The sequence below is a fragment of the Lacerta agilis genome, chromosome 6 (assembly GCF_009819535.1).
Source record: "Lacerta agilis isolate rLacAgi1 chromosome 6, rLacAgi1.pri, whole genome shotgun sequence".
Taxonomy (NCBI): Eukaryota; Metazoa; Chordata; class Lepidosauria; order Squamata; family Lacertidae; genus Lacerta; species Lacerta agilis.
This window is the reverse complement of record NC_046317.1, coordinates 71256209-71269606: the sequence shown is the minus strand read 5'-3', so window position 1 is coordinate 71269606 and position 13398 is coordinate 71256209.

Here is a 13398-nt window from a genome sequence, read left to right as displayed (position 1 = left end):
TTATTATTATTATTATTATTATTATTATTATTATTATTATTAATAATTATAAACATGACCACACTTAACCACACAAATTCTTCACTTAACGTTGCTTACCTCAGTTTTCCCCCCTATAGAATATTGCCTTGATAGAGAGTGGGAGGGAGGGAGATAAGAAGCCCACAACCTTCCTGACACAGCAGATGTGGAAGGCATTGGTGTGCCACTCCTGTAATCTGAAGTTGCAAGTATAGTCTGTCCTGTCACCTTATTCTGTTGTGTTTTTTGTAGACTATCCTTCATCCCCCCATCCTCTCTTTCTATCTCCTCCTCTCTTTGGTAGAGGAGAGCCTGGGCCAGCAACTCACAACTCAGAATGTTGCTTCTTCTATTTAGGCATTGCTTCTGATTGGTTGTAGTGAAATCAAAAGATTTGACAGGATCAGGATTCATCATACAGATACAGGGAAGTAATTCTGCATAAGCAGCATAACCTACATTTTCGCCTCATTTTTCCCCCTTGTGGCAATGGGCTTGTATTCTAGCTGACAGCAGGCCCATTGGATTCTCAATCCTTGGTAAAGCATAAACATTTTCCCCATCATGCTTGGGTCTTGTCTTAGAATCATAGAATTGTAGAGTTGGAAGGGTGGGTTAGGATGGAGGGAATCCTCTCATACTGGGAGAAAACTGTGTGGTAAGCGTCTCTCTCTGTGAAAAGTTTTGTTACAAGAATTTTGGGGTACTGTATATCTGTAGCAATTACTTCAAAGCCAGGGACATTTCTTAGTATCTCTCTTCTGCCATATGACCACTCTAAGAAAACAGGGGAAAGGCCAGATAAAATGCTTTTGAAATCCAAGGACTAGACTTTTTAAAGAATGTAGCAAGGTACTTTTTAGTTCAGGGCCCTGCCAGAATGAAGTGAGCACAAAGGAACACGTACACGCCAATATCAGTGGCATCTGGAGCAAGAGAGGAGAAAAAAAGGTCATTTGTAGAACAATTAGAAATAATGTTTCAGCCTTGGGGGTCTTCCTCAGGCCATGGAGAAACTAGGACACAGCCAAACTCAATGACATCCTGTTCCTCTGTAGCCTAAGGAAGGCCCTAGAGGCAAAATGCCATCTCTTGTTTAATTCTCTTGTTTTGACAAGCAGATTGAACCTTCCCTTTCTAATTTGTTGTTTTCGAACTCGGGAGGTGTCAATGCAAAAACGTGTATACTCTGAGACTCAGAGTCATCTCCAGAGGTCATCTGCAATGGGTAGTCCATACACGCCCCAGATATTTCTCATTTTCAAAGTCAGCTCAAAATGCCCCCATGGGAAACCAATCAGGTGACCAGCAAAATTATGAATGGTGTATGGAGAGAGTGAATTGGGAAATATTAATCTCAGTGCTCAGTGTCTAACTAAACAGTTATGCTAGCATAATGAGTTTTACTTGTGCAAAAGCTTCCCTCTCCCTGAGCCCCCCAACGCCCCCCAAATCTGCACCAGGAATTCCTCCAACTTTCTGGAGCAGATTGAAGAGGGGCTTGGTGTGCACATGGACAGGAGAGGGTTGGAAGGTATATTGTGTAGTTTCAAGTCATTGCACTAGCCTATCTGTTTAGTTAGAGACTACTGTGTCTGACCAGCTTTGGACATGATTCTGTTGCTGAGTAACCAGGAAGCAGAAGTGGCCATGTGTCCTGTTTTCCTGCTTCTCTGTGGACGCATTCAGGTTAAACACATGAATGCTCAAAGTGTAGTTGGTGGCCAAGGCGCAACTGCAAGCCCTGCCCCAACATTCTCATATGCATCCTTCATGCCTGTCCAGTCCCTGACCCTCCTATGTTGCACAGGGAAGGTCTGCGTGGGAATTTTACCATGTTTGCATGAATGCAAGTAGAAGTCACATGCAGAGCTTCCCTGTGAAACATGGGAAGGTTATGTCTGAGATACAGCAGGGTAGGGGGAGGCACATGAGCACACATGGGGAGAGGCATGCATGCACACCCCTGCTCCCACCTATACTTTGAGCATTCATGTGTTCAGACCAATGCCTGAAAATGCCTTGTCCCACCTCAAAGGATTAATCACCAATCCCAATACAGTCATACCTCGGGTTACGTCCGCTTCGGCTTACGTATTTTCGGGTTACGTACTCCAGTAACCCAGAAGTGTTTTTCAGTGTGCAGACACTTCTGAGCATGTCTGCATGGTCTGTGCATGCGCAGAAACGTTCTGCGCAGTTCGTGCATGCGCAGAAGCGCGATGTCGCACTTTGTGCATGCGCAAAATGGACGCTTGGGTTAAGTACTTTTTGGGGTGTGAACGGTACCCCGGAACGGAACGGGTACATAACCTGAGGTACCACTGTATATTATTGCAGGTAGATGCCCATTCTTTTCTGCACATTGTGAGCTAATATCGCTGCTGGTGGCTCCTGAATGTCCTAATTCCAGGCAAGATTAATGTATTGCATTAACATGAACTACAAGGCACTAGAGATGGGAGAGAAATTTCACCCAGTTTGCACATCATTGAAAACTTTCATTAAGCAGAAGTAGAACCTTGAGATAACAAAATAAAATAAAAAATTCCTTCCAGTAGCACCTTAGAGACCAACTAAGTTTGTTTTTGGTATGAGCTTTCGTGTGCTGATCTGAAGAAGTGTGCATGCACACGAAAGCTCATACCAAAAACAAACTTAGTTGGTCTCTAAGGTGCTACTGGAAGGATTTTTTTATTTTATTTTGTTATCTCAAGGTTATACTTCTGCTTAATGAAAGTTTTCAATGATGTGTGAAATCTCAGCTTGTTTACAGTTTAAGCCTACATTAGAAGCAAGTGGTTAGACCTTGAACTCATGGCTCATGAATTGGCCTTCTTCTTTTTCTTCTTTTTTGACCTTTCTATTGTAATCTAAAAAGCTTTAGAGGGGGGTCTGGTTCTATGAATGGGCCAGGTCTTCTATTATATTGTATCTTCCCTTCACACTATCTTTGTAGACAGTTTACATCCGGGATAGAGGTAAATGAGGTCTTGAGACCTAAGAAAGTTGCAAATTGGTTAGAAAGACAGAATGGTGGGGGGGGTTTTTGGTAGCACAAGTTTATTGCCACCTGGAAATGTCGAAAAGAACAGAGGACATATACTGTGATGATGTACAAATCCTTTATGAATGGGGCCCTTGTGGCTTCATGTCAAGAATGAATCTGAAGCAATGACAGACAACTCATAAAAAGCCCTTCTTGGGATACTGAAGGACTCCCTTAAAGAGCTATCCTGGAAGAATGGGCTCTGGAGACCTTCAGAGTAAAGAGTCCTTCCAAGACAGCTGAAGGTTCTTTGTGCTAAGCAACATTTATGATCACCATTATAGCCAGAAGGAGCTGGTTTTGGAATTTCGACTTGCTGGCAATGCTGGATAACCCCTACTCTTGTCTCTGGCATATTTTGACCTAGAGCTAGGGTTATCCAGGTAGCATCGTTTACAGCAGAGTTTAGCCCCTTATTGGTGTTTTTAATACTGACAACACCTGACATCTTCCCCATTCCTGCTAAGAATGGGTGGAGAAACTACCTATAGCTCTTCATCAGCTGTCATCAGTTGTCCAGGTGCCACGTTCCTCCTAGGTCTGGTCTCACGTAAATCTTGGACAAGGTCTGGACACTGCAATTCTACAACTTTTCCTGGAGTTTGCCTGAACTGAACTTGTGCCCCTCTGTAGAGGCTCCAAAATCAGCCTCATCTGTTTACATATATACCATAACATCAAGCTACTTTCCATGACTCTCTTATAACCCAGCTATTGATCCCAAATAAGAATGCAAAAGAATGCAAAAGATGAGTGCTTTAATGTGGTGTGTGTGTGTGTGTGTGTTTCTCTCACGTATATGAGAGAAACCAGCATTACTAAAATATTTAATGATTTGGAGCAGGGGGGGCCCAGATACAAAATTATGTAAAAAAAAAAGCATGTGTTAATTTAAATGTGTGGATGAAAATTTAGATTTATAGATGCCACAAAAGACACATCAACTAACTTCCCCAGAGTCTTCAGCTAATTTGCAGCACATCCTACATCACCCCATCCATTTCTCTTCCATTCATATATCCCCAATTAACTTCCTAAGAGATCCTGCTCCAAATCAATTACAAGCTCCCTTCTGTTACATCCCTTCACTCATCCTGTATGGATGTCTTCTGACATGAATGTATCCCTCAAATCAGTATACCACCCAGAATACCACTCAGTTCATTCCCAATTCAATTTCCCCCAAATTCATTGCCCACCCAGAAATACTTGGGGAGATTCAGGGCTCATTTTGGGGTGGACCAACCCCAACAGTGCCCCTGCAGCTACATATTGATACTTATTTGGGAGCAATAGCTAGGCTATAAGAGAACCATATGACATCGTAAAGACTGTGCTCTCTTAACTAAAGCCTCAGAGCTGTTACGTGCCTATGCCTGATTTGATTTCAAATCTGAAAGATATGCTCCCTGTTAATTGAAATTTGGTGCATGAAAAGTTTATTAATTTAGACAGCAACGCTGCAGAGGAGTAATGACAGAAATTGCCTGTAGGCTGATCTTCTGTGGCCTATCATTAAATGTTCTTAGAGTTAACTATTGGTGCTGTGACTTTTTAGTGCTTAGATCACATTGCTTTCACATTTTAAGAAAAAGACCCTTTTTTCACAGGTCCTTGGGCTATAGGCAGAGTTTACTGAGTTAATCACCAGTCTGAAGGTTTCCGTACAGACAGTGAAAGCAGTACAACGCATGAGAGGCATGAATTAAATGCAGAGTACATGCTTATGACAATTACAGTGTTGTGAGACCATGGCAATGAGTCACAGAATTTCCATTGCCAAGAAGCTGTTTAAATACAAACTATTCTCAACTGTGCACAGGAAGGAAGGACCATTTCACACAAACACCTGCCCATTTAATGTATGCTACTGATTATGCTCAGAAGATAGTGCAGCGAATCACAGCTCCCTGACAATCAAAGCTGTAATATGGAGAACATATTACAAATCTCCAATTGGAACACAGCCTTTACCAAAGGTGTCATGGACTTTGAAGAAGCATGAACTCAGGGTGAAAGGGAGAAATGTGCTAAGAGGAAGGCACGTTTGGCAAACCCTCACTGTGATCATCTCCCACCCGGACACCTATGTCCCCACTGTGGAAGGATGTGTGGATCCAGAATTGGCCTCCACGATCACTTATGGACTCACTGTTCATGGAAGACCATCTTACTTGGCTATGAGTGATTCCAAAGAAGAAGAATGTAGGTCTTGAAAAATTCACACTACACATTTTTCCGTGTACTCCTAAAATGGAGGGTTCGGACTTGATGTGTTTATTCATGGTACAACATACATAAAACTTAGTGGTGATTTGTGAGGGGAGTGGGAAGAGTCAGTGGCATCTCCTGGTGGTGCCACTGCACTTGTCAGGTTGGGGCAGGACTAAGCAAGTCAGCGGTGAAGGAGCTCTGGGCTGGTGGCTGCAGTCCAACAGATTCACATGCACCTGCTGGGCCACCCTCCTCCCCAGAGCTCTCTCAAATTCACCACTGCCTTGACCCATCCCTGTTCAGACTAGTGCAATACCACTGCTTCCAACTCCCCTCAAAAAGTCATCATATGCTATCTTAAAACTTACCAAAAATAGGCATGGATGACTTGATTAATACCACCAGGTTTTTCCCCCTCTCTCCACCCCACACCTTGGGTTGTTTTTGTTTTTAACAGCTAGTCATTGTGGATATTTATATTTCTAATGTTTTAATAGGATTGTTTGACTGTGTGTTTTAATTAATGTGCTTATATTATCATGTTTGCAGAACTGGTTATGCACTTTGTAATCCGATCATAGTCCCTTGTGGAGTTCTGGGGCCCTTTGAAAGCTTGCACACCCTTTCAGGACATTTTGGTTGGCCCCCCAAAAGGTATTGCCCTAATCTTTTGGAATTTCAAAATTAAAATGTGTGAGGAGGCCCAAAACAATATTTTAGAGACAATGCTGCATTTCACAGGGAAAGGGGAAGAACAAGGTGAAAGGAGCAGGAGGTAGGATTACTGAATGACAACATTTTCCCCTTTGCCAGTTGGATTAAATGAGCATGCAAGTGAAGAAGAAAATTTCCAGAAGGTTTAAACGTGTTCATCTATAAAATTGAGATAATTAACACTTCCCTATCTCACAAAGCTCAGTTGCTATGTTTGGTTGTCTAATGCTTTTTCAGCCTATCAAGACCGCAGAGCCCTATAAGAACTATTATGAACCGATTTTAAAATGTGCCACATGCCAGCGTTTCCAGGCTTTAAACACTAGATGCAACACATACCCAGCTCTTGCCTTTCTGCTTGGATAACACTTCGCACAGTATTGGTTCTCAGGTTTTTTGTTTTGTTTTCCAGCTCAGAAAAAAAGGCCGCTTTTGCATAGGATAATTATGCCAAAATGAAAATGTCAAAGGAACTCCAGCACGATAGAGAGACTATTCATTTATAGCCTGAGTACCTACAAAATCATTCCATGCACAATAAACATGCAGTTGCTACTCATTTGTCGTATCCCCCTCCAGGGAGTGCTAGTATTGTATTTCTGTGGTGCCCCTGGGGAAACGACCACAATGCAGATGGACACAGGCAACACACACTTTTTCTAATGCTTTTGCAGGCTGAGCATTCCCCTTTCATGAGACAAATGAGTCTGGAAGCTCATATGTAAGCCTAATACAGTTGTACCTTGGTTCTTGAACGGCTTAGTTGTTGAACAAATCGGCTCCCAAACACCACAAACTAGGAAGTAAGTGTTCTGGCTTGCAAGCATTTTTTGGAAGCCGAATGTCTGACACAGCTTCCGCTTGAGTGCAGGAAGCTCCTGCAGCCAATCGGAAGCCACGCCATGGTTTTTGAATGGTTTCGGGAGTCAAATGGACTCCCGGAACAGATTAAGTTCAAGAACCAAGGTACCACTGTACTTCCGCAGAGCAATGGCTTACCACATCACATTGTTGTTGGCATCTGTCTGTCTTGAGAGACAATAGAAGACTGTGCCTTTGGGGGTGGTCAAACCATTGGAGAGTTACAGCACCTGCTGTGGTTGTGGAGACCAATACAGGAGAGACACCTTTCCTTGCAGCTGGGGCAAGTGAAGGTGTCCGGTTGTGCTGCTGTAGATGCACCATGACGTTTCTTCTCTCTGCACTCCTCCTAGCAGTCATTCCTCCTCTGGTCACTGCTATGGATGCACAACCTGACTGTCTGTCTTCAGGCACTGGGGTCCTCTTCAAAGGATTCCCACACAGTGGGGTTGATGTTGCCAGCTTTCATGTCATGTTTGCAGATATCATTGTAATGCAGAGTTGGTCTGCCGAGGGGCCTGGTGCCTGTAGCCAGCTGCCCCCGTAGGGCACATCCTTGGGGATTCTTCCACTTTCCACGACCAAGCCAGCGTTGACATCACTGAGACAGGAGTACAAAAATGGTGGGACTATGGGCTTGAGAGTGCACAACTTTCTTTGAAACTCTGTCCTGCCATGTGATGCCCAAAATCTTGGCATTGGTTGCTAGCATCACATTCTCCCATACCTTTATGGAGAAGAGAGCCATCACTGTAGCTACCTTGACAAAAGGCTTGTCCAGATCAGCATCAATGGAGAGGTTGCTGGTTATGGTGGAACTCAGGCTTTGCTTTTATGCTGTCCTTAGAAGGCCCTCTCAGTAGTTGTGCCTGGCCTGTAGAATGCCTTTCCATTAGGTGTCAATGAAATAACTGTTTGACTTCTAGAAGACATCTGAAGACAGGCCTATATAGGGAAGTTTATAATGTATGGTGTTTTACTGTTGTTTTATAACTTGCTAAAAGCCGCCCACAGTATCTGGGACAACAACAAGGCTGATTGCTTCTGCTGCTCAAGTGTTAGAACACACACCTGCCCTTAATAGGGCCAAACAACAGCATGGTAATAGGGCCAAACAACAGCATGGTTATTCCTTTCTCTAGTCCATCCACCAACCAGTAAGCATATTAAAAAGGATGGGGTAATCTGTGGCCCTCCAGATGGGACTGGATTCCAAATCCCACCATTCCTGACCACTGTCCAACAGCATCTGAAAGGCATGTTACTTTCCCAGTCTTGTGTATTGCAATGGGCCTGTTTTGCTTCTTTAAAATTGATATTTGATATTTTGCCGTGCCCACAACAGTTTCTTAGATTTCCAAGTGTGCCCCTGGATCACAAAAGGTTAGGGACTCCCAACCTGGCCCAGGTCCCAGTTTCACCTGCGAGACTGCCTTCTGCAGACTATTCCCACCTACCTCACACCTGGTGTCAGGGGCATTCTTGTAAGTACAAATACTCCTTTACATCGCCAGCTTAAGTTTGAGCCAATGATGTTAAGAATGCTTCTCTGCAGGTACATTTTTTTAATTTTTTACTTTGGGTTGCCTGATATCATTGTGAGAGGTGTGGGGTACGGCCCACCTGTCAAAATGGCCAGTGGAGGTGAGAGGGGGAAGTCAAGACTGACCCTGCTGGTTAGATCCTGTTCATCAGTCCTGTTTTGGCCTACAGATCCTGCTATGAATCTTCCTGGATAATTATGTTGTGCAAAATCCATGCTGCATTTCTCTCTGGGACAAAGACCAATTTCCCCATTTGGTTTGATTTCAAATCATTCTGCCTGATGCGGTTTTCTGCGGCAAAGGAAGCCAGTGGCTCTTCGGGGTCCACAAGCCCCTCCCCGAGACAATCTTGGGTTGTTGTTTTTTTCTTTATGCATCTGCTCTGAACATGGAGAGGGCAGGTGAGCATGATGAAAATCAAGGGAAGGAAGTGCTCGAGCCGCCGCCGAGGTCCCCATAAATATTCCCTATGGAACTCATTACACATTTGAGCAAACATTACCTTCACTCACACAGCTAAATTTCCTGTTTGCTTGGCTGATCAATTCCTCATCAAATTTTAATGTGGGGTTCAGGCCGTCTGTGGCGTTTTAATTAGGCCTAAGACTGCACAGCATTGGAGGCAGAGCTAAGAATCGCTGAAATCCCCTCTGCCTATATATTAAAGCAAGAGACGGGAAGGGAAGGGAAGGGAAAGGGGCTGTGGAGTGGGCTTGGAGAGGCAGGGCAGGGGCTGAGACGAAAGGAAGAGGCCAGGCGCTAATTAGCTCTTGTTACTAGGTTAAGCCTGCTCTCTAGTGGTCACATCACAAAGAGATTGTAAACATGCAAAGAAGCCTGTAGAAATAGAGGAGGAGGGGGCAGGCATCACACCCACCCGTCAAATAAAAGACAACCTTGCAAATTCCACGCAGACTTACCCTTGTGCCTGCAATTTACATGCAATTTGACTTCTGACACTGGTTTTCTCTACTGATTTCTTTCCCGTGCTTTCAATTTGTTTCTTTTATTGGCTCCCTCAGATTGGATGTGGCCACAGAAAAAGAAAAAAGAAAAAAAAACATTAATGACGTCTGCAGACCTTATGCTAAATCTATTCACAGGCATTTCGCTGCACAATCAGCAATAAGAGGTGTGAAGCATGCCACAAAGGTTAACATGTATCCTCTTAGCTCGAAGCCCAAATTAACAGAATACCAAGCAATAACCTATATAGCCACACCTTCCGCAGAGTATTCTTGTAGATACGTAGTTTGGTCTCTTTTATGCAAGATGACACACACACACACACACACACACACACACACAAAATTTAATCATGTAGGGGTTGTTATTTCCTCTTATCCATCACACTTCTTCCCCTCTCTTTGTCATTGCTTTTCACTGAGTAGCACACAAACTATTCTTAGAGATTTGGTGAATTGTTCTGGCAGTATTACGTTTCCTGCATTAAAGATGGTTACGGGGAGTTAAATTTGAAGAGGTATTTGTTGCACAGAAGGTAGGAGTGGATGAAACTATCAACTGTAGTCATAAGTTCTACACATCTATTTGCAAAAAAAAAGTCTTCATGGAAATTCATTTCAGTGTGGATTTCTCCTGATATGCACCTTTTTGTATGCAATTTTCTGCAATGCACAATTTTTTGCAAGCGATTTCCTCTGATAAAATGTCGTTATTTTGTTATTTCACTACTTTATACATTGTTATACACACTTTCCCCTCATATACAACACATTATATACTGCTGGGAAGTACTACTAGGAGATTGTCATTTGGCTCCATGATTTTGGGGGTGTGGGGTCCAACAAGGGTCCATTCTGTCTCTTATGCCATTTAATATCTATATGAAATCCATGGGATCTGTCAGGCAGGAAGTTGGAGCATCAGTATGCTGATGACACACAGCTCTATCTCCCCATTCCATCAGAAAAGGCCATGAAGGTGTTGGACAAGCTTCTGGAGGCAGTGATGAACTGGATAGGGGCCAATAAACAGAAGCTGAACTCCTGATAAAATAGAATATTGTTGGGTGGGTGGTTCCCATGTGCATCCTGTTCTGAGTGGCACTGAACTCCTGAAGGATCAAGTTTGTAGCATGGGGGTTCTCCTGGATTCCAATTTGTAACTGGAGTATTAAGTAGCTTCTGTGGCAACCGGGGCTTATGTCCAGCTTAGGCTGGTTCTCCTGCTATGCCCCTTCTTGGACTGGTAGAGCCTAACCTCAGTTGTCCACGCTCTAGTGACCTTCCACTTGGATTACTGCAATGCACTCTACATGGGACTGCCCTGGATGGCAGCCTGGAGTTTGCTTGGTGACCTTGGGCAAGCCTACCTAACAAAGGGAAAGCCTATTTGAGTCAAGCCTTCCTAACAAAGGGAACAGACCTGTCATCCAGTCCCCCAAGCATACAACACTGGCAAATGCCACTCCAGCAGATGGTGCCGTTGCACCTTCTGTGGAGTTGCATTCTCTGCCCCTAAGCAGCCACTATAAGAGTGGCCAAATTAAAACCCTCATCAAGAATACAATAAGGTCGGTAAAGTGTGTTACAGGGAAACAATAACTTATCGATAACCCATGTTAATGGATCCTGAGGATTGATTTGGAAGTTAGCAAAAGTCCCAGTATCTGTGTCCTTCTGAAAATCAATAGCTACCAAATGCCCTAGGGGAAGTGTGTGGCTTGTGCTTGTTGAACTGATTCCCCCACATCCACAACAAGCAATCAACTCCAAACAACTGAAGCCTTGTGGTCCCATCTTTATTATCTCCATCTCCACTTGAACCAGCAAGAGGGCATCCATCCTTATTCACTGCAGGGCACCCCTAACATTCCCTATGACTCTGAGCTTGATGCCACTCCCCCCGAGGAGCCTCTGCTTCTAAAGGGTTTTCTCTGAATCAATGTTATCAATCCTGCTTGTAATTTTTACAAACTTCAAAGGGTTAAGATGGCAAGCGCCTTTATCGACTGGTGCTTCTTGGTGGGATCAGTAAAGCGTGACTGATTAGAGCCCAGTTCTAAAGAGCCCAGCTTTTGTGGGGCTGGAATAAATAGGAGGCCTGTCAATAACTCAGATCCAGGCATATTGACGTAGTTTACAGCCTCAATAGGCAATTAACACTTTACAGTGGATATTACCCAGTGGCCTCCCCTGTGCTTTACTGCACATTTTCTGCCATCAGCTGCAATATCGAAGATTCAGAATAAAAATTATATTGGACAGAATACACCTTTGTTCAGCTGCAGCAGGGATTTCTTTTAACATCTGGGAGAAATCACACTTCTGCATTCTATTCAATAGACACACGCGCACATATATACCGGTGCATAGGCATGCACAGCCTTCGAGTCTCCACTGTCTCTCATTTACAGTCGCTAAGCCCATATTGGAAAGCCTAAGAAACTTCAGCTTCATAAGTAATTGAATCTGTCACATACTACAACACCACAAAGAAACCCCTGAAGAATGATGAGCATTGCAAACCCGCCCCCTTCTTCAAAAACTTGAATAGTGAAATAAGTTACAGAGAAATGCCTTGTTGGCAGATGAATGCATTTGATCGTTAACCTTAAATCAAATCCACAATTGCACTCAAACAAGAATATTGCTACATCTCAATATGCAAGCTAGGTGACAACCCAAGGATACTCTCCTAAGCACCTTGACAGAGATGGGGGGCGGGGGACAGGGGGGTACAGGTTGGTTTTCATCTAAGATGCTTTTGTAAGTCCCTTTGAGTTGCCCTGGCAAGAAAAAGCAGCTAATGAATGTAAATAAATAACAATATTCAGAGCAGACCCATTGAAATTGATGAACATGGCTACATTATGTACATTAATGTCAATGGACCCACAGACCTTGCTATCACATCTTAATTATATTCAATATTTTGCTCCTTAACTCACAGATCCTTTCATGTGTTAGCCTGAGACACATATCAAAACACCCAGATACTACTACTACTACTACTACTACTACTTCTTCTTCTTCTTCTTCTTCTTCTTCTTCTTCTTCTTCTTCTCTTTTCTTTGGTGATTGCTCATTGCTGAGTAATATTGTCTCCCATAAACACAGTTTTAACAGTAAGTCCGTAAGTGGCTGTGGAGGCCAATTCTGGATCCAAACGTCCTTCCACAGTGGGGACATACATTCTCAGGCAGGAGTTGATCACAGTGAGGGTTTGCCAAGTGTGCCTTCCTCTTGACAAATTTCTCCCTTTCATCCTGAGTTTGAGCATCTTCAAAGCCCATGACACCTTTCGTAAAGGCTGTTCTCTAATTGGAGCGCTCGCAGGCCAGTGTTTCCCAATTGTCAGTGTTTATGCTACATTTTTTTTAAGATTTGGCTTGATAGAGTCTTTAAACCTCTTTTGTTGACCACCAGCATAAGGCTCTCCATTTTGAAGTTCAGAATAGAGCAGTTGCTTTGGAAGACGATAATCAGGCATCCACACAACATGACCAGTCCAACGAAGTTGATGTTGAAGACAGTGGCGGAAGAAGCCTCTGCGCCGTCTGGGCGGGGGCACACAGAGGCACCCCCCTGGGGGCAGGGCGTCACGACGTTACAATGCACGTCAGGACAGGCTGTGCATGTGTGGAAATGCCGCCCATGCGCAGTCCATCGGCCCAGCCCTGCTGCTCCTGTGATGACCGGGCAGGCCACTGGGTGGGCGGCAGCTTGCAGGCTGCCCCATCCGTGCTGTTTTACGGACGGGGCAGCCCCACGAGCCGCCGCTCACTCAGCGGTTTGCTCAGTCGCCACGGGAGCAGCGGTGCTGACTCGGATGCACTGTGCATGCCCAGAATTTTCGGGCATGCGCAGTGCATCCCGCCCGGCGCTGCTGCTCCCGCGGCAACCGGGGGAGCCACCAGGCAAGTGGCGGCTCGTGGGGCTGCCCCGGCCATCCGTGGAGCAGCATGGACGGGGTGCCAGGCGGAGGGGAGTGGCGGGAGGGGCCGCCAAGTGTCACCCCCCTCCCCTGGAA